This window comes from Mandrillus leucophaeus, unplaced genomic scaffold, assembly GCF_000951045.1.
Source record: "Mandrillus leucophaeus isolate KB7577 unplaced genomic scaffold, Mleu.le_1.0 Scaffold594, whole genome shotgun sequence".
NCBI classification, from domain to species: Eukaryota; Metazoa; Chordata; class Mammalia; order Primates; family Cercopithecidae; genus Mandrillus; species Mandrillus leucophaeus.
The window spans coordinates 1,650,984-1,671,372 of record NW_012106408.1 but is presented as its reverse complement, the minus strand read 5'-3'; positions in this window follow the sequence as shown (position 1 = coordinate 1,671,372).

Sequence of the window (20,389 nt, the reverse complement as noted above, 5' to 3'; positions counted from 1 at the left end):
CAAATCAAGAAATAGAAAATTACCAGTGCTACAGAAGACCTATCCCCTCATACACTCCCAATCTCTATCCTCTTCTTCCTCACTACAGTTTAATTTGGGCTGACTTGAAATGTATGTAAAGGGGATCATAAAATATGTATTTTTTGTGCCTGGCTTCCTTCTTAAAACATTATGCCTGTAAGAGGTATCTATGTGGTTATGAGCAGCAGTGTTTCATTCTCTGTCATTGCTATTTATTGTCCCACTAGACAGAGGTTCCGCAATTTTTCTATCCATTTCACTGTTGATGGAAATTAGGGTTATTTCCAGTTTTGGACTTTTATGACTAGTGCTGCTATGAAAATTCTTTTGTATGCCCCTTGAAATACGTGTACAAGTGTTTTTGTTAGAAACAATCCTAGTAGTGGAATTGTCATGTTATAGGGTGTGTATATGTTCAACTTTAGTGAATAATGTCAAACAGATTTCCAAATTCCTTGTATCAGTTAAAACACTAACCCACAGTGTATGAGAATTTCAGCTGCTCCATATCCTTGCCATCTTTTGGCACTGAAAGGCCTTTTACTTTAGCAATTCTAATGGGTATGCAGTATTATCTCATTGTGATTTTAATTTTCCTAATTACTGGTACTATTCTATACTTTGTATATGTTGGTGAAATGTTTTATAGGTCTTGTGCTCATTTTTCTCTGCGGTTGTGTTTTTTTCTGTATTGATTTTTGTACTTGTGTTTCATTTATCTTGCATGTAAGCCCCTTGCCTGGTATATGTGCAGCAAATATATTTGCTCATTTCTCATTCTATGACTTGTTTTTTAACTTTCTTAATGCCATATTTTTATAAACACCATTTCTATGTATTAAAGTGGTTTAATTGATCATTTTTATTCTTATTCTTATTTTGCTTCATATTTAAGAAAACTTTACTTAAGGTTGTGAATATATGCTCTTATATTTTCTTATCAAATTGTATTACTTGTGAATACGTGCTCTTGTATTTTCTTATCAAATTGTATTACTTTGCTTTTACATTTATATCCATGTCATGTGGAATTGTCTTTTGTGTGTGGTGTGAGGTACAACTCATATGGGTGTTCAGTTAAACCAACTCCATTTATCAAGAGATCCATTTCATCCTCATTGTGATAAAGGGTGACTTTGGCAAAAATTAGGTAGAAATATTTATTACCTCCTTTTTCTGTTACAGTTACTCTTTTTCTATTCTTGTACCAATACCACACTGCCTTAATTATTGCAGCTTTATAATAAGTCTTGATATTCAGTAAAACAAACCCCACCTTATTTTGCTTCAAGTGTGCATTGCTATTCTTGGTCCTTTGTGATTCCTCAGAAATCTTAGAATCAGTTATCTAGCTCTACAAAAAGCAAACATAAACACCAATTTGAGAAAAATTAATGTTTTTAATAATATTGATTCCTTTAATATATGATCACATCATTTTCCTTCATTTATGTATGTCTTTTAACATTTCTATCCATCAGGATTTACAATGTTCTGTGTAGAGACGCTAAATGTATTTTGTACACTTATTGTAAGAATTTGATAGTTTTTACTATTGTAAGCGCTATTGCATTTGGCATTTTATATTTTTAAATAATGTACATGTTATTGTAAATTGTATCTTATGCTTTAAAAAATTTACTGGTTGCTCTCATTTAAAAGTAAATACAACTATTTCCTGATGGATAAAACTCCCCTTTACTGGAAAATTTAATAATAGGCAACTGTGGGACTATGTATGGAATAGAAGTAATATTGAATATTTAAAAAATAAAATTCATATAATTAGGAACTTGTTTGTGAATAATCCATTAATTAACTTTAATGAATGTTTTCCCTTTACCAGGTATCATGAGAGACACTGAGGACATACAATGGTCCCAAAATACAATGTAACAATTTTATGATAATATCTATCATATGAATACATAAAGCAAGCATACATAGCTCTAAATCATTTATATATACACACACATACATATAACTATATACAACTTACAAATTTGTAAATTATTTTTTTCCATATCATCTAATTTAATCCCTAGGACAATTTGTGAGTTCAATCTTATTAATGCTTTGTAGTGGCAATGGAGATTCTGCTGGGATAGAAAAATCTCTATCAGGAGATTTTTTTGAATTAGGAACCTGTTGCACTGTATCATAAACTTGCCGTGGCACTGAAGACCCTTCAGTCGATAGGGTACTGATGGCTTTCTCATGAATAAAGGTCACTGATGAGATGAGCATTTATTCCCCTGGGAAGTGAACTCTATGAAGGCAAGGATTTTAATTTGCTTTGCTCACTTCTCTGTCCCCATTATGTAGAATGATGCCTGTGATATATTTAGCAATCGGCAATTATTTATTGTATAAATAAAAATGAAGAAGTAAAGTTTACTCTGAAGTGGACAAAGATGAAGAGAGACTTTGGCATCACTGGTTTATAGATTTAATCTAAACAATTAAATTAGGTGCCACAATTAGAAAGACATGTGCATAGTAGGTGATTTGACAAGAGAATAGCTTGCACAAATGAGATCACTCCAGGCATTTCATTGCTCTATAATGTTAAATTTGCTTTTCTAAGTTGTTTTTCTCTGACTTCCAAGCTAGGATCTAATTCTGCCCGCAATAAAGCAATGGAATTACATTTTAGCACAGAGATAAGGATCCTGAAAATAATCATAACAATCTTCAAAGCAATGAATGAATCTTTTTGGATTAGCAACTTATTAGGGCCATTTTCTATAATTCCGTTGTCATAGATAATTGACAGCTAACTGACTCGTCAACTTATCTCTCTGACCCTCAATAAATTTAGGAAACATATATAAATATATAATTGTCATTTGAAAGACATATGGGACTATATTCTCATGATTATCTCATTAGGACTTTGTCAAAATCTTGAGGAAGTGGATCATTCTGTTTCAAATCAATGGTGTAATTTTATAAATAAATTACTTCTGTTATTCACATATGACAACAGTAACTGTAAATTTAATTCAGAATTTAAATTTAATTTACAAGCATAACACATAATCATAGAAATAAATATTTTTTCATAAACATATGAATTTTCCAGGTTTTCTATTTTCTTACTGGGTTGTTTATTTCTCCTCCAGCGATACCAAACTTCCTAATATTACAATGATTTTTTTTTTCAAAAATTGAGGGCTGGGCACAGTGGAGTAATCCCAGCACTTTGGGAGGCCAAAGTGGGTGGATTATATGAGGTCAGGAGTTTGAGACCAGCCTGGCCAACACTGTGAAACCCCATCTGTACTAAAAATACAAAAATTAGCCAGGCGGGTGGCACACACCTGTAATCCCAGCTACTCGGGAGGCTGAGGCAGGAGATTTGCTTTAGCCTGGGAGGCGGAGTTTGCAGTGAGCTGAGATCCTGCCATTGCACTCCAGCCTGGCTGACAGAGCAAGACTCTGTCTCAAAAAACAAACAAACAAACAAACAAACAAAAGTGAGGTGAAATTTACATAGAGCACAATCCAGTGGCATTTAGTACACTTGCAATGCTGTGCAGCCACCACCTCTATTGAGCTTCAAAACATTTTCATTATTCCAAGCAAAGCTCCACACCCATTTAGCAGTCAGTTCCCACTCCTCCCTCTCCTCAAAACCTAGGAACCACCAATTTTCTTTCTCTTTTCTTTTCTTTTCTTTTCTTTCTTTCTTTCTCTTTCTTTTCTTTTTCTTTTTTTTTTTTTTGGAGACAGCATTTCGACCTTGTTGCCCAGGCTGGAGTGCGATGGCCGGATCTCTGCTCACCAAAACCTCCGCCTCCTGGATTCAAGCGATTTCCTGTCTCAGCCTCCTGAGTAGCTGGGATTATAGGCATGTGCCACCATGCCTGACTAATTTTGTATTTTCAGTAGAGATAGTTTCTCCACATTGGTCAGGTTGTTCTCAAACTTCCAACCTCAGGTGATCCGCCTGCCTCGGTCTCCCAAAGTGCTGGGATTACAGGTGTGAGTCACAGTGCCCAGTCCACCAATTTTCTTTCTCTCCCTATGGGTTTATCTATTCTTGATGTTTTATATAAATAGAATCATACAATGTGTGGCTTTTCTGTATCTGGCCTCTTTCACTTAGCATATTGTTTTCAAGGTTTATCCACTGCAGCATGTGTCAATACTTCATTTGTGATGGTTGAATAAGATTCCATTTTAGGTATATACCACATTTTGTTTATCCATTCATCTGTTGATAGACACTTGTGTTATTTCCATCTTTTGGCTGCTGTAAAGTGCTGTGGAGTGTTCTTTAAACCATTGGGAAAAAATGTGAAGATTATGTCTATATCTTACCAACTGCAGCATTCCCAACAATGATTAAATATACTTTATAAGAGTCTCATGAGGTTACCTCATAAAAGAAGCTACTCCAATGTTAGTCAGCATTAATGCTTTTGGACAATCCTCTATTTCAAACCCCAAATTTGTGTTTTTAATTCTATTAAAATCACTTTAGAATATATTCACATATAAATCTCTGAAGGAAGAAACCGAAAAAAAAAATGCTTAAGATTTTTATTCTACATGTCATTTTTTAAAAAATAATTGATTTATCTGATATTTTTAACTAACTAAAAAAGCACTTCAACTTCTAACTTTCGTAAGAAATCATTCATATATTCTACTCTATGAACTTTGATTTTTTTCTCATCTGGTAACTCCTGAATGTTTCTCCTCCTTACAGTGTTTCTTGCAATCACATAGGCAAGAACTATTGAAAGATTTATTTACTTATACTTGGGAATTCTTAACTCTTTCTTTTTCAAGATTAAAATTTTATATGGACAAAGAAGAAGCAGGAAAGAAGGAACTAATTCTAATTCCACTGCAGAAGGGCTAATGTTTAATCCACCTCTCTTCTAAAAATAAATGCAAGTCCCAGCCTGGGCAACATAGTGAGACCTCATCTCTACTAAAAATAAAAAGTAAAAAAATTAACTGAGTATGATGGCATGCCTGTAGTCCCAGCTACTTAGGAGGCTGAGGTGGGAGGATCACCTGAGCCCAGGAGTTCAAGGTTGCAGTGAGCCATGATCGTGCCACTGTACTCCAGCCAGTGCAAAACAAAACAAAACAAAGCAAAACAAAACCCTGTCTCAAAACAAACAAATAGAAAAACCACAATAAGCGTAAATCCCCAAGCTAGCATTGTTTTTCCACTTTGACCTTGAATGCTTTACATTTTATCAGTAACTAATTAACCTTATTTGTCATCATAGGACATTTGACAATAACATTTATGTCTAAGCTAGTTCTCCTCATAAAGGTTTTAGATGGACATGGATGTGCAACAAAAGTAAGTTCTATTCTCAGGTGAACTTACATTTTTCTCAGCTGTAGATAAGCAGTAATTGAAGTGAAAAACTGTCTCCTCTCTCCTGCCTTTGGGATGTAATGGCCATGCAGGTATCTTTTTTGCCAACTCTGTGCTCTTGACAATGTTATTAGCTCAAAATCACCAGGAGCAAAACATTTTATACAAGAAACAGAGATGCTTTTATACTACTAAATGAGTTTTCTGGGATTTCTAACACTGCCAGTTTTGTATAAAGGTGGATGCCTACCCTGTAGAGGAACATTAATAGCAGTGAATTCAAAGCAACCATTGTTAGAAGCTTGTATTTTAGAGGATGCCTTTATTTTCTTTTGCTAGACTTCATTACAAAAGTCTCTTGTTTTATTGCCATTACCTTTCTAGGCCAGTCTATATTCGGGTTCTGGCCAAAGATGAAAGTTATATGCAAACATCCAATGGGCAATACAAAAATCATTTTCAAGATAGCCTTTTGGGAAATGTTATTTGCTTTCCAATTAGAATCTGTTATTTCGTGACTATTGTCACTGAAACAAAAAGAATATTCTTAATCATTCAGTGCATTTGAAGAGCAGTGTTATTTATGTTTTTTAATTTTTCTCATGTCTGAAATATTCTTACATGTTTTTTGGTCAACATAAATCAAGTCAGTGTTCTGTGGCCCGGGCATAGGCATGGTAGGCATGAATAGGCGTGCTGCACACCTACCCAGAGAAACACAGGAGAAGGGTCTGGTACATGATGTAGGTTTCTAGAAAGGGAAGAGTCACAATGGATGAGTCCCTCCATCTTCGAGCTACAGATATGAAGTGAAGTGAAATTACTTGCCTGAGGTCATAAGTATACTCAATGACAATATTGGCAGAAGCATCATGTCTACAGATCCCAAGGTAGTGTTTCTTCAAACAGTTTCCTGGTGTGACACTGGAAAGAATTGCAAGGAAAATGGCACAGGTGGATTACATCAGTCTTGACTTGAGTCTCTACTTACCTGATAGTTGGCTCCACTATGAAATACAAAAAGAGTGGTACTTGTTTTAGTATAAAAATAGTATGAAGTGAAATTACTAAATGGGCTAATTTTTTCTCATTACCAAGGTTCTTTACTATTTAAGAATCACAGGAAGAAGGAAAAATGTACATGAACATTTACCAAATGACAGTGGTAGTAACTTGTCAAAAAGCTACTTCATTAGTACTTCATTAAGTAGAATACTTCATTTAGCATTACTCCATTAGATAATATATAAAAAACAAGGCAAGCGGAGTAAACCATCTGGGTTGAAAGTTGTAAGAGAAAGAGACTTGGTTGGAAACTTGAATAAATGAAAATATTTGTACTACAAGCATCTGATTTCTGTATGTATGGTGGCAGGCAAGTAATTTCTTGGCTGATGCCTAAATCATGTTTTTGAATTGAAAACTAAATATCTGGCATTTAAAAGAAGTCTTAAAAATGGAACACACAGATAAGTCTACTTAAAATACAGAACTGAGAACATTAGTTGAGTTATGAAAAATCTATGGTTGGAGACTACCATGATCCATGTCTGCCTGGAACCCTCTCCTCACCCGTAATGTATTTCTCTAGGAGACTTCTTTTTAAGTGAATGTTCCAGGTATTATACTAGGTGATTTACACTGATTATTACATTTAAATCTCAAAACAACCCTGTGAGGAAAGGTTAAGTAATCCAGTAGAAAGTCTCCCAGCTAGTAAGTGGCTAGCCGAAGATTTGAGGAGTTATGACTTGAATGCAGGCCTTCTTATCTCAGGTCTGAGTTGATATAATAATAATGCCTTCCATGGTGGGATGGAGAGTTAGGAACTTTACCCACCTTTGGACAAATAGGATGCCATGTCTTAAGGAAGGGATTTCTATTCTGGAGAGAAGACAATCTGGGAGCTCCCAACTGGACTACAAATTCCTTAAAGGTAGAAATATACTCACTATTATATTCTGAGCATCAGGTAGGCACACAATAAATACTTGTTGAATTTATGAGAGCCTGGCAAATTTGCCACCCTTTTAAAAAGAATAGTCTATAACAGAAGTTTAATTCCAAGGAATTTCCAATAGGGGCAAAAAAGTGGAGTGGAGGGGAGTTGTCATGTAATTATAAGGAAACATAATTATCCCATATTTGAGTGTGCCTACATATGAAAGACTGATCAATCATAAGCAGATGGGTTAAATCTTAAAAAGAATATAGGATATGACACAGAACATTAAAGCATTATTACAATAGCCGTAAACATTGGAAGAGATTCCCTAATCAGCCTACCTTAATATGGTGGTTTGGAAGAAATGTTATCTCAGGGAAAAAAGAGAAAGACCATCAGAAAACAGTGTGGTTGGTGACAGAAGCACAGTGCCCTCACCAGAGGTGCTATGAAAATGATTAAGGCTGTGTAAAGTAGATCATTCAAAAACTAGGTGCCACTGAAGAACAGTTGCTATGGCAACTGAAGTAATATAGAAGGGAGAGGCGAGGCCAAGGAAGAAGGAATGACATAAATTGAAAACCTAGTAAGTGCCAGGCACTGAACAATGAGTTTCACAGTTAATACCTCAATTTATCTTTACAGCTCTATTTTACCTTCCTGTGATTGTGCTACTGCTAAATATCCACAGGCTTCCTGTCTGTTCTGTAGAATGGGATCCTAGTTCATCAGATTCTCTATTTTCTTGCTGAAAACAAGCAGTCATAAGAAAGAGATGTCACTTTGAAACAGAAGAGGTTAATAAAGTGACTACAAAAGGGTAGACAAACATCATCAAATAATTGTTCAGTCCTATGGGCTTGGCCACAGCCAGGAGCCACTGTCACTCCTAGGCCTAAAGAGGCAAGGAAAGGAGCAGTTACAAGAAGGTAGAGAGAGGCTCTGTGGGGAAGGATGCCTGGGAAGAACAAGGTCTTTCAGTGGAGATAGCCAAAACAGGCAGAAGGTAGCTCAGGGAATAGGAGCCTGCACCTCCCTCTCCTCCAGCCTTCCAGACCTCCTCCCTGTGCCATTCTTTATATAGCAGAATTTCTACCTCCACAGGCTTTTCTGGGTTAAAATGTCCAAGTGTCTGCAGGGTTTTTATTACAGCCTGGACTTGCTACAAAGCCTTTTCTTGAAGTGGAACCCACTCCACATTGACAATTTAAACCTGCTATATTTTGCTCCAAAATTCAAAAGAGTCCTCCAAGCATTGTGCCTTTAATTGTGGTAGGTGAGCAGATATCTCACTTTCAAAACAATATCCTGATATTTCCAAAATCACTGGATTTTTAGGAATCTATACCAATGTGGCAAACCTCTGAAACTTCACAGGGTTTTGTTGCTATCCTCTTATGTACATGGATCTTACTAATCCTGATCCCCAGACTCATTAGTATAACATGATCAGTATAATAAACAAGCCTGTGTGATGTTGTGTGGTATATGAAGACTATAAAGGACTAAATTATGACATTGGGCAGGAGAGTTGACTGTCCTGAAGCAAAGTGGTAAAGATATACTTTTGTATCTATGAAACTGCTTCTAATTTTCCTTGACAGATTTTTTTTCTAATTGGCTAAGTCAACAGCTGTATTCTAGCTGCTGAAGACTGTAGTGATTTTTCCTCATCTGGAGCTGCAGATTAAAACATAACTCAGTCATTATCCAAGACCTATCAAGCTTATGCACCAGCCAGACAAGCTATTTAGATGAACACGTGGTATGAATCAACTTCCCCTGCATTTACAAGATTGTTTGTTGTGGAATTAATTTTTTCCATTCACCCAGGCATGTGGTGTCACTTTTGGGTTGCTATATTTTGCAGGGTGTAAGGGAGAAGGCATAAGAAGAGAGAAGCTTTACTAAAACCAAGGAGAATGGATTTACGGAGAGGGCCATCTGGCAAAAGCTGGGACCTTCAGGAAAGATGAAACCAACTCCCAGCAACCCAGCAGGGAGGGTCCTAAGGGAATCCATAAATACCCTAAACTCATCCTTTTCTATCATCTCAACATCTGCTTGTGTTTCTCATTGGCCAAACCAACCAGAAGCCAGAGGATGTGGCAGCTATTGGTGCATGCCATACAGATCAACCTCCCAGATGGAGCATAAGCAAAGTGAAGAAGGATGGAGAGTATGGTGGGTAAGGTGGGAGGTTTTTTAATGAAAATAGCCAAAATATAAGCCTTGCACAATTTTAGTACATTATTACTAGTCTTTAGAGGGAAGCGATCAAAAGTGGTAAAATTACGAAGTTTATGGCGTTTTACAAATTTATTTCAAACATGAGTCTTGGGCTACATTTACTGACACCATTTTTACATATAACTGCAAACTAAGTTGAACTTCTAGCCCCAGTTTTTAATTCCTGTATTTGGAATCAACTCTTCCATCCCTCTAACTCTTCACTTAGAGCTGGTCATTTGAACCTCTTCATACAGAATGGGTACTTTTTACGTCATGTGGGACTGAACGTGCAAAAGGGAAAAGAATGAATTATAAAAAGGCTCTGATCTCCAAGGTCCTGTTGTCTCAATAAACTCTATTTCATTGAGCCTCTTTCCCATTACAAAACTGCTCATATCTGTGATTTTTCTCTCAAGCATTCACTAAGAATTGTTTCTGCTCTTTCTTTTGGTGGGATGAGAATATTTGGAAATGCTGCTTGGAAGTACCATATGCCCATCTCTGCCCTTTCTTTAAAGGACTATGTTTGCTTAGTATTTTCTGTGCCACAGAATCAAATATTTACCCTCCCTGCAGCAGTAACAGCTGTTCTTAAAACCATTTATTTGCTTCTACAATAGAGTACTTCTGACTAATTTTCTCATGTCCAAAGATTCGTGCTTTACATTTATGTGCTGGAGGATGCTGGTACCAACCAAGTGGTTATGTGATGAATGTGTTGGTCTTTGGTCTCTTTGTTTAATCTCATGTTTCTGGGTGGGCCAGAATTGAATTTTGAACTAATGAATTTTGAAATATCAAACTCATACATCTGGACTCTAACATGCAGTTATTTCACAGTCATGAACAATCTGTTAATACTAAACTGGCTTGAGATTCCAAGCATTGTAAGACACAATAAAGAGGTACCTCTTTAATTCCACATTTCAAATAGGGCCTCTCACCAATCAAATGTTGTATGCCTCACACTGAATTTTGAAGAGTACAGAGGAATTGCCATTCCAGAAAAACAGATAGTCCTATGATAGGTAAGAATTCCCATTCTTTTCTGAACTTATAGGAGATTAAGTTTAGTAACTAAATAAAAATTTAAAGGAAACATTTTAAATCTTACATTAGTTATTTCCTCCTCAATTGGTTCAGGGAATTTGCGCTATAAAAAAAAATAGAAAAAAAATCACCGATGATAAACATCTGGTTGAGTTTTGCTAGTTATTTATATTTTAAGCATTCCTGCTTTCACTATTTGAATGAATGAAATTGAAGTGGGATAATTGTTACTGTTCATAACTCTGAACTTTCAAAAGAGAACATAGCATTGTTTTTGAAACCTTAGTAATGTGGGAAATTGTTTGTCATTCAATTAACTTGCTCATTTTTGGTGAACATCGCATACCCCAGCAGAAATGATGTGGTTTAAGGGGTGGATTTTCTAGCAGTCAGGGTCTCTTAACTCTCTACTCAATGATCTCTAGGGTGAAAGTGTCTCTTAGAACACAAGTCTCTTGTCCAACTAGCGACCCTTTAAAGAAAGGAATCTGGGGAAAGTCTGGCAGAATTGTAAATAAAGCATATGGTTCAGTTATACCAGAGTGGGTGCCCACAGAAACGAAATGCTTGATTCAAGGCTATTTTTAAGTGGAGAAGAATATTCTTGTTTGATTTTATTACATAAGGATTTTGTTTTAGCAAAATATGGAACAGATAGAAAAATTCAATTGCCACTGGTAGCAGTTTTTGCCTATTTCGTGTGTAAAATAAATATGAAGATAATTAAGATAATTTCTAAATTACCACTAATTTACATGTTTTAGTGAAAATGGGCTGGTGTATTGTTCCTTAGATAATAGAGATTTAAAAAATGTTTCTTATGGCAAACTTTAATTGTATAACACAGTGAAGAGAATAGTATAATGAAATCCCATTACCCACTATCACATTTAAACAATCTTAATCACAGAAGTAACTTTTTTCTATCATAATTTCAGAAAACTTGAGAGACATTGGGCCTCAAAGATATCAGTCTGACAACAATAACCGTATTTGGCAGATGTGGCAGTTGAGGGCGAACAAAATTGAGGGAGTTGACCAAAGTCCTCAGTGGCAGAGCCGGAAGTAGAAACCCTGTCATCCAGTTGACAGCTTAGCAGCATAAAATATGCAAACTTTATTTTTGATTTTCAGTTTTTTAAACTGGAAAGTGAAACTAATAACCATAATTTACAGTGTTGATGTGAGTGGAAGCCATGTAAAGAGGCTAGGTCCTTTCCTGGAAGGTAATGGGTCATCCAAAACATAGATCCCTCTCTCTCCTTCTTCACTTATCTCTAGCATCTGTAGCCACACGTGGTAAAAATCACTCTATTCAGCCTGGGAGACTACTGTGAAACAGAAACTTCAGCCCGGGGTGAAAAGCCTCTATCAGAAACCACAGCGGTTAGGGGAAAGGAGGGAAAGCACAAATACCTAAGCTCAGAAAAGAAGGCGAAAATGTTAACAGTTGGCCATCTGTCCAGAGAGGCAATCTGGAGTGGACAGTGTACAGCGAAATCCCCAAATCAAACAGCTATTAATATATGAGCTAGACATCCCACAAGGTCACACTTAGGACTGGGGCACTGTTCTGGTTTATCTTAGGGATCTGGCTCTCCAGATTATGAGTAGAGCAGAACTGATGACGTGATTGACAAATACTGAAAGAGAATGCATATGTAAGCACATTAAGAGGAGAAAAGAGAGGCAGAGGCTAAGATCAATATCAGAGATCAATTTTGCCCTCATGTTTGTTTCTTAAATGCCAACTAAAATAATTTTGGACTTTAATTTATTGCCTCTTTGTTTATGACAGCTGTAGATGTCAGGTAATAGTGTAACATCTTAGCAATTTGTGAACATGTGGAAACCAGGACTCTGTGTTCTTGGAATCTTTGCTGAGATTTTTATCTTATAGCATGGACAAAGATCCCAATCAATGGGAATTGCCTGAAGTTGTTACATGCATGTAACAATCTACTTTTATTCAAGTGTACTGGAATTATTTGTCCACTGACTTCCTTCGAAGAGTGAAATGAAATAATAAGTTACAGTTAATGTTTCTGTTATAAAAAGCCCTGCCTTTTAATGTATTACTTTTTTTCTTATTAAAGTGCTCATTAAGTAATAATTTCTTTGGCCTGGCTTACATGGTCAAATTGTCTGATATTATGAGCTTTGGTCACTTTCAAATTCCAGAAATAAATACCATAACATTTTTGTACAATATCACTTAATAAAGCAAAATAACTTAAAATCTAGCCAATTCTTTTTGCTGTTTTTTTCCTTCTTAACACGTGTGTTTTATCAAATCTCAAATCCTGTTATAGATAAAGAATGCTGGCCAGGCACAGTGGCTCACGCCTGTAATCCCAGCACTTTGGGAGGATGAGGTGGGCAGATAACCTGAGGTCAAGAGTTCAAGACCAGCCTGGTCAACATGGCGAAACCCTGTCTCTACTAAAAAGTACAAAAATTAGCCAGGTGTGGTGGTGGGTGAGTAGCGCCTGTAATCCCAGCTACTCAGGAGGCTGAGGCAGGATAATAGCTTGAACCTGGGAGGCTGAGGTTGCAGTGAGCTGAAATGGCACCACTGCACTCCAGCCTGGGAAACAACAGTGAGACTCCATCTCAAAAAAAAAAAAAAAAAGAAAGAAAAACAAAACAAAACAAAGAAACTGCTGAATTTAGGCTTCTCTTTTGTCAATTGGCAGAAAACATCTTACTATTAATATAATTTGTTATTTAGAAATTCAAACTGGCATATAAGAAACATCTCACTTAAAATTGAGTCTTCAGGAGTTTAGAAATAAATGAAGCAACAATATTTTATAACAAAGTACCTAAAGTAAGACTTGAACATTTACCAAAGAAAATAAGTTTTTTTTGTCTTTCTATAGTTCAATAGTTCAAAAAATAGATAAAGCAAGCAGCAATCATTAACGTATATTTCTGGAATTGTTTTTGTGATTAGCCCACTTTAACAGTAACTTTAGGGAATGGCTAACAGTAACTTTAGTGAATGGCTCCTGAGGTGTTAAGTTTGATTGAGAAACAGCAATGCATGGATGAGGAGATGTGGATTCTATCAGGGTAGGTTGGTTGTATACATTGCTTGGTGAGATCTGATAGAGGAGTGGGGACACCATGGAGAAACGTAAGTGGGCAGAGGTAGGAAGTTAAGATCTAGAATAGGAAGTGCATGTATGGTGCACAGATAGACTTCACTTACCTCACATTTTTGCCTTTGGCTGATCTCATTAGGATCATAACATTTTACAAAACAAGCTCCATGACTTCCTCTGTATCAAGACATTATTTTAATGCCTAATCAGAACTCATTCTTCCGTAAACTTAAATACTTTGCCATTTGCCCTAACCTTAGAGGAACTGACGAGGCACACATTGTTACACTTAAAAACTTGGCTTTGTATTTGTTTGATCAAATAGGTCTGTTTTCTTATTTAAATTCATACCAAGATTAAATTAAATAAATATTTTTTTGGCTACTGAATGTTTTCAGATCCTAGTAATTATTGGTGTCCATTCTCATGCTGCTTTAAGGACATACCCAAGATGGGGTAATTTATAAAGGAAAGAGGTTTAATTGACTCACAGTTCTGCAGGGCTTGGGAGGCCTCAGGAAACTTACAATCATGGTGGAAGGGGAAGCAAACATGTCCTTCTTCACATGATGTCAGGAAGAAGAAGAATGAGCAAAAGGGGGAAAGCCCCTTATAAAGCTATCAAATGTTATGAGAATTAACTCATTATCATAAGAACAGGCTGGCATAAACTGCCCACATGATTCACATCTCCACCTGTTCCCTTCAGTAAACACATAGGAATTATGGGAACTACAACTCAAGATGAGATTTGGGTGGGGGCACAGCCAAACCATATCAGGTGTTAAGGGCAGAAGGCTAATTACATCACTATTTCTATTTATTTTACAGCTTTGCTTCCAAGACAGGATGCTTATTCATTCAAGTGTAGTACACCAAAAAGGAAGGGTGGTTCCATCTGTGAAAATATGATAATATGAGCTTTTACTGGGCTAGGACTCATGAGTGAATAGAGATAATTATATGTGTTACTTGTAAATACTATATACTCTAGATTTTGATTTTTCTCTGACTTAACTCTTTGCAGGTAACCAAGTAATCATTTGATGAGTTAAAACATTTTCAAAAAGAATACAGTTTTTAAAAAATCACACTGTACTCCACTCCTATATGTCATCCCTTTGTTTTTGTTTTTGTTTTTGTTTTTTTAAACAGGTCCCAAATACTTACCAGCCATTTCTACATTCCCAATTTTGCACTGATGCATTTGACCTATTGAGAATTGGTACACTGAAATATACAATGGTAGACTGCTTATTATGTTAAAATATCTTGATTATTTAAAAACCTAGCTTTGCAAATATGCTTAACAAAACTACTTTATTCTTACATTAATGCATTTCTAAATGTGTAATATTTCTAGAGAACAATTGATAGACTTGTAAAGATACCATTATTATCTACATCTGTCTCTTACTTTCTCTTTGTGTGTGCAAATATCTATAAAAAAATATGTAATAAAAGATGCTAAAACATTAGCATTCTAAATATATTATTATATAGAAAAAGACAGTATGTATTATACAAAATGTATTAAATGTTTGAAATGCATTTTAATCTACATGTGAATTCAGTAAACTCAAAGCTTAAAGGAACTTCACAGCTTAGCAGAGTCAATTCTGGTCTTTTTTCGCCTAGTAAGAAAAGAGTATTGTTAATATGGAAACCGCATTTAGAAAAAATAATAACTATTATTCCAAGTATTTAAATATCCATGGTAAAGTCAGTAGAATAATTTACTCTTTAGTGATAGAAATGCTTAAACATTTAGAATATATTGTACATTCTGATCACGGTACATATTTTACAGTTTAAAACTACATTTCAAGAAGTTTCTTTTGTTATTAAAATGAATGGTAAGCCCAGTACTCCTCCAAAGATTGATATATTAGTTCTTTAAAAAAATATTTGAACAACTATATAAAACATTTGGTAGTGCCTTTTCGAAGTAAAGAGTACCATTCATCAAAATTGACTGTGTGGTAACACCATAAAAGAAACAAAACTATATTACCACAAAAATAGTGGTAATAATGGATAAAACAATGTATTGTTAGAATAATTTCTACATGTAATTTTTAACAGATTAGATATTACATATTTGTTTTTTATGTAATTAAATATTCTAAAATTTGATTTTCATTTAGTCAGACATTATCTACCTGGCTACTGAACTGCTAAATTAATATGACGCATTACTCCATGATATATCACAGGAAATATTGACTCAATTTTAGCATCTTCTATGGCACTTAATGGAAAATACTGTAACTGTCTCCTTCAAAGTCAGTGAAATGCATCTTTGCAGCCCTGCCCAGAGCTTTTTATAGATCAGTTTTCTCTCTTACATAGTAGAATGATTATGTTCTCATGTACTTGGATTCCCCATGGCTGTGCACCACCCTTGTAGAGAGAGGCTCTGGAGGGCAGCAATGGCAGTATTTTCTTCGAAAGGTAATTCTTGATCTCCAAGCCACCTGTAGATATTACATAGTTAAGAGAGGTGTGGTTGGCTGACTGACAAACAAGAAGAGGCTCATTAACCAAAAGTGGAAGGAGACTTTCTTGCTTGCGTTTTCCACCAGCTTTGACTTTTAAGAAGCCACTTTCATATTACTTTGGTTCAAAGCCTTGAAGATATATAAACAATAAATATATCTGGCATCCCTATTACCACCTTATCCACTTTCTACTTTTTTATTTCTTTTTCTCATTTATTAATAATGGGTTGGGAGGAGGGGCTGTGCCAAATTCTGTGAAGTATTATCCTACTTAAAACTGACATGGAGTGGTATCAGTAGAGCTTATGAGTTAAAAGGCTTCAAGCAACCTCTACATTGAGGCAAGAGATTCAATGTGAAAGCTTAAAATTTGCATAGGGCAACAATCCTTTGACCTAAAATGTATCATCTATTTTTGCTGAAATAATTCTTAATGAACCACACGAGTTAGCAAGGTTCTCTACCAAAACAAAAATAAACAACAACAACAAAAGTTTTTTAACCACTTTATTTCAAGACTTACATTGTAAAATATTTAAGGGAAATTTAAAGGTTCACTTGATTTCTGGGTTGCAAGTTTTATTTTCTAGGTCTGTGCTCACTGATAATTTAAAGTGGGATAATTAGGTCCTGTCTGTTGCTATTTGCACTTCTACTGTCAAAATAGATATGATATAAAAATGTATTTCTGATACTTTAATTTACTCAAAGAAAGTAAATTTAAAACACTGTATTAAAAAGACATGTTTGTATTAGAAGATATTGAAAAACATTGACATTCTTCACAGAACTAAAGAAAACTATTTTAAAAGTCATATGGAACCAAAAAAGAGCCTAAATAGCCAAGGCAATGCTAAGCAAAAAGAACAAAGCTGGAGGAATCACACAACCTAACTTCAAACTACACTATAGGGCTACAGTAAGCAAAACAGCATGGTATTGGTACAAACACAGACACATAGGCCAATGGAACAGAATAGAGAACCCAGAAATAAGACTAAACACCTACAATTATCTGATCCTTGACAAAGGTGACAAAAGCAAGCAATGGGGGAAGTATTCCCTGTTCAATACATAGTGCTGGGATAATTGGCTAGCCATATGCCAAAGATTGAAACTAGACCCCTTCCCCTACATCATATACAAAAGTTAACTCACAATGTATTAAACACTTAAATGTAAAACCCCAAACTGTAAAAACTCTGGAAGATAACTCTGGCAATACCATTCAGTACATAGGCATGGGCAAAGATTTCCCAATTATGACACCAAAAGTAATTGCAACAAAAGCAAAAATTGATGAAGGGGATCTAAGTAAACTACAGAGCTTTTGCACAGCAAAAGAAACAGACAACCTACCAAATGGGAGAAAATATTTGCAAACTGTGCATCTGATGAAGGTCTAATATTCAGAATCTCTAAGGAACAAATTTACAAGAAAAATACAAACAGACCTATAAAAAGATGGGCAAAAAACATAAACAGACACTTTTTAAAAGATATGCATGAGGCCAACAATTATATAAAAAACAAAGCTCAGTATCACTGCTCATTAGAGGAAAAAAATCAAAACCACAATGAGATACCATCTCACACCAGTTAGAAAGGATGTTATTAAAAAGTCAAAAAATAACATGCTGGCTAATCTTGTGGAGAAAAAGGAACACCTATACATTGTTGGTGGGAATATAAATTAGTTCAACTATTGTGAAAGACAGGGTAGCAATTTCTCAAAGACGTGAAAAACAAAATACTGTTTGACCCAGCAATTCTATTACTGAATATATACCTGAAGGGATGCAAAGCATTCTATTATAAAGACATATTCACACATATGTTCATTGCAGCACTATTCACAATCGCAAAGACATAGAATCAACCTAAGTGCCCATCAATGATAGACTGGATAAAGAAAATGTGTTACATATACACTACGGAATACTATGCAGCCATAAAAAAGAATGAGATCGTGTCCTTTGTGGGGACATGAATGGAGATGGAGGCCATCATCCTCAGCAAACTAACAGGAACAGAAAACCAAATACTGCATATTTTCCCTTATTAAATGGAAGCTAAATGGTGAAATCACATGGACTCATAGAGGGGAATAACAGACACTGGGGCTTTTTGGAAGGTAGAGGATGGGAGGAGGGAGAGGATCAGGAAAAATAACTAATGGATACTAGACTTAATACCTGTGTGATGAAATGATCTGTGTAACAACCTCCCATGACACAAGTTTACCTATGTAACAAATCTGCACTTGTACCTCTGAACTTAAGTTTTAAAAAAGAGAAAAATATACACAAAATTGCACTAATTGTCCAGGGTGTCTCAATCCAGGGGCAAAAACCACTATTTTTTTTTAGTTGAAATTACGCTTTATGTGTCCTTCTGCATCCTGCTTTTTCTAGTTAACCTTATATAGTAAGAATTTTTCTTATGCCATAATTTTCAAGTGTACATAAAAGCTTAATAGTATTTCAATATATGTATGTTACCTTAACTCATTGAACCAATAATATATTATTGAACATTTAGATTGCTTCTGATTTGCTGGGAGTAGGGACTTACTACTATAAAAAATACACAAGAATGTAAAAACACACATGAGGCTGGATCTGTACTTTTGATCCTTCTTTGAACTTAGAACATAGAGCAGGGACTCAATGTCTACTTGTTAAATTGAAGAAGAATGAACACAAACTTGATTATTTCTAGATCTTGGTGGAATAAGATTTCTTCCTGTCCCAATAAAATGAAAGAAGATAACATGAATTCATAGCAGCATTGGCAACTCGAAGGTGGTATTACTAATAGACCACAATAGTGTAGGATTTCTGTATAACAAAAGGTTGATGGTAACCAATTGATGTTAGGACTCAACAAGGCTGAGAACACTTTGTATCTATGTTCGTCAGGGATACTGGGCTGTAGTTCTGTTTTTGTTTTTTTGTCATGTACTTGTCTAGTTTTGGTGTCAGGATAGTGCTCACTTTGTAGAATGAATTAGAATTCTCTCATTTTCAAATTTTTGGAGTAGTTTGAAGTGAATTGTTATTAGTTCTTCATAAGTTTGGTAGAATTTGGCAGTGAAGCCATTTGGTCCTGGGCTTTCCTTTGTTGGGAGACTTTCTGTTGCTTATTCATCAATCTTATTACTCATTATTGGTCTGTTTGGGTTTATACTTTTTCCTGAATGAGTCTTGGTAGGTTGTATGTGTCCACGAATTTATCCATTTCCTCTAGGTTTTCCAGTTTGTTAGTATACAGTTGCTCATAATAGTCTCTGGTCACCTTATACATTTCTGTGGTATCTGTTGTTATGTCTCTTTTTTGTTTCTGATTTTGTTTATTTGGATCTTCTTTCTTTTTTTCTTGGTTTATCTGGCTAGTTGTTTATTAATTTTGTTTATCTTTTCAAAAAACTTTATATTTGTTGATGCTTTGTATTTTTCATTCTCTATTTCATTTAGTTCTGATCTGATTTTTATTATTTCTTTTCTTCTACTTAATTTTAGGCTTAGCTTGTTCTTGCTTTTCTAGTTCCTTGAGGTGCATCATTAGATTGTTTATTTAAAATCTGTAAACTTTCTTTGATGTAGGCATTTATCGCTATAATCCTCTCTCTTCACACTGCTTTTTCTGTATCCCATAGGTTTTAGTATTTTGTGTTTCCATATTCATTTTTTTCAAGAATTTTTTTTTGATTTGCTTTTGAATTTCTTCTGTGATCCAGTGGTTGTTCAGGAACATGTTGTTTAATTTCCATGCATTGGTACAGTTTCTAAAGTTCATCTTGTTATTGATTTCTAGTTTTATTTCATTGTGGTCTGAGAAGATACTTGGTATGACTTCGTTTTTTAAAATTTGTTGAGACTTGTTTTGTGCCCTAACATATGGTTTATTCTGGAGAATGTTCCATGTGCTGATAAGAACATGTGTTCTGCAGCTGTTGGATAAAATGTTCTGCAGAGATGTCTGTTAGGTCCATATGGTCTAAAGTGAAGTTTTTTTTTGTTTGTTTGTTTGGTTTTTTAAATTTATTTATTATTATTATACTTTAAGTTGTAGGGTACATGTGTATAACATGCAGGTTTGTTACATATGTATACTTGTGCCATGTTGGTGTGCTGCACCCATCAACTCGTCATTTACATCAGGTATAACTCCCAATGCAATCCCT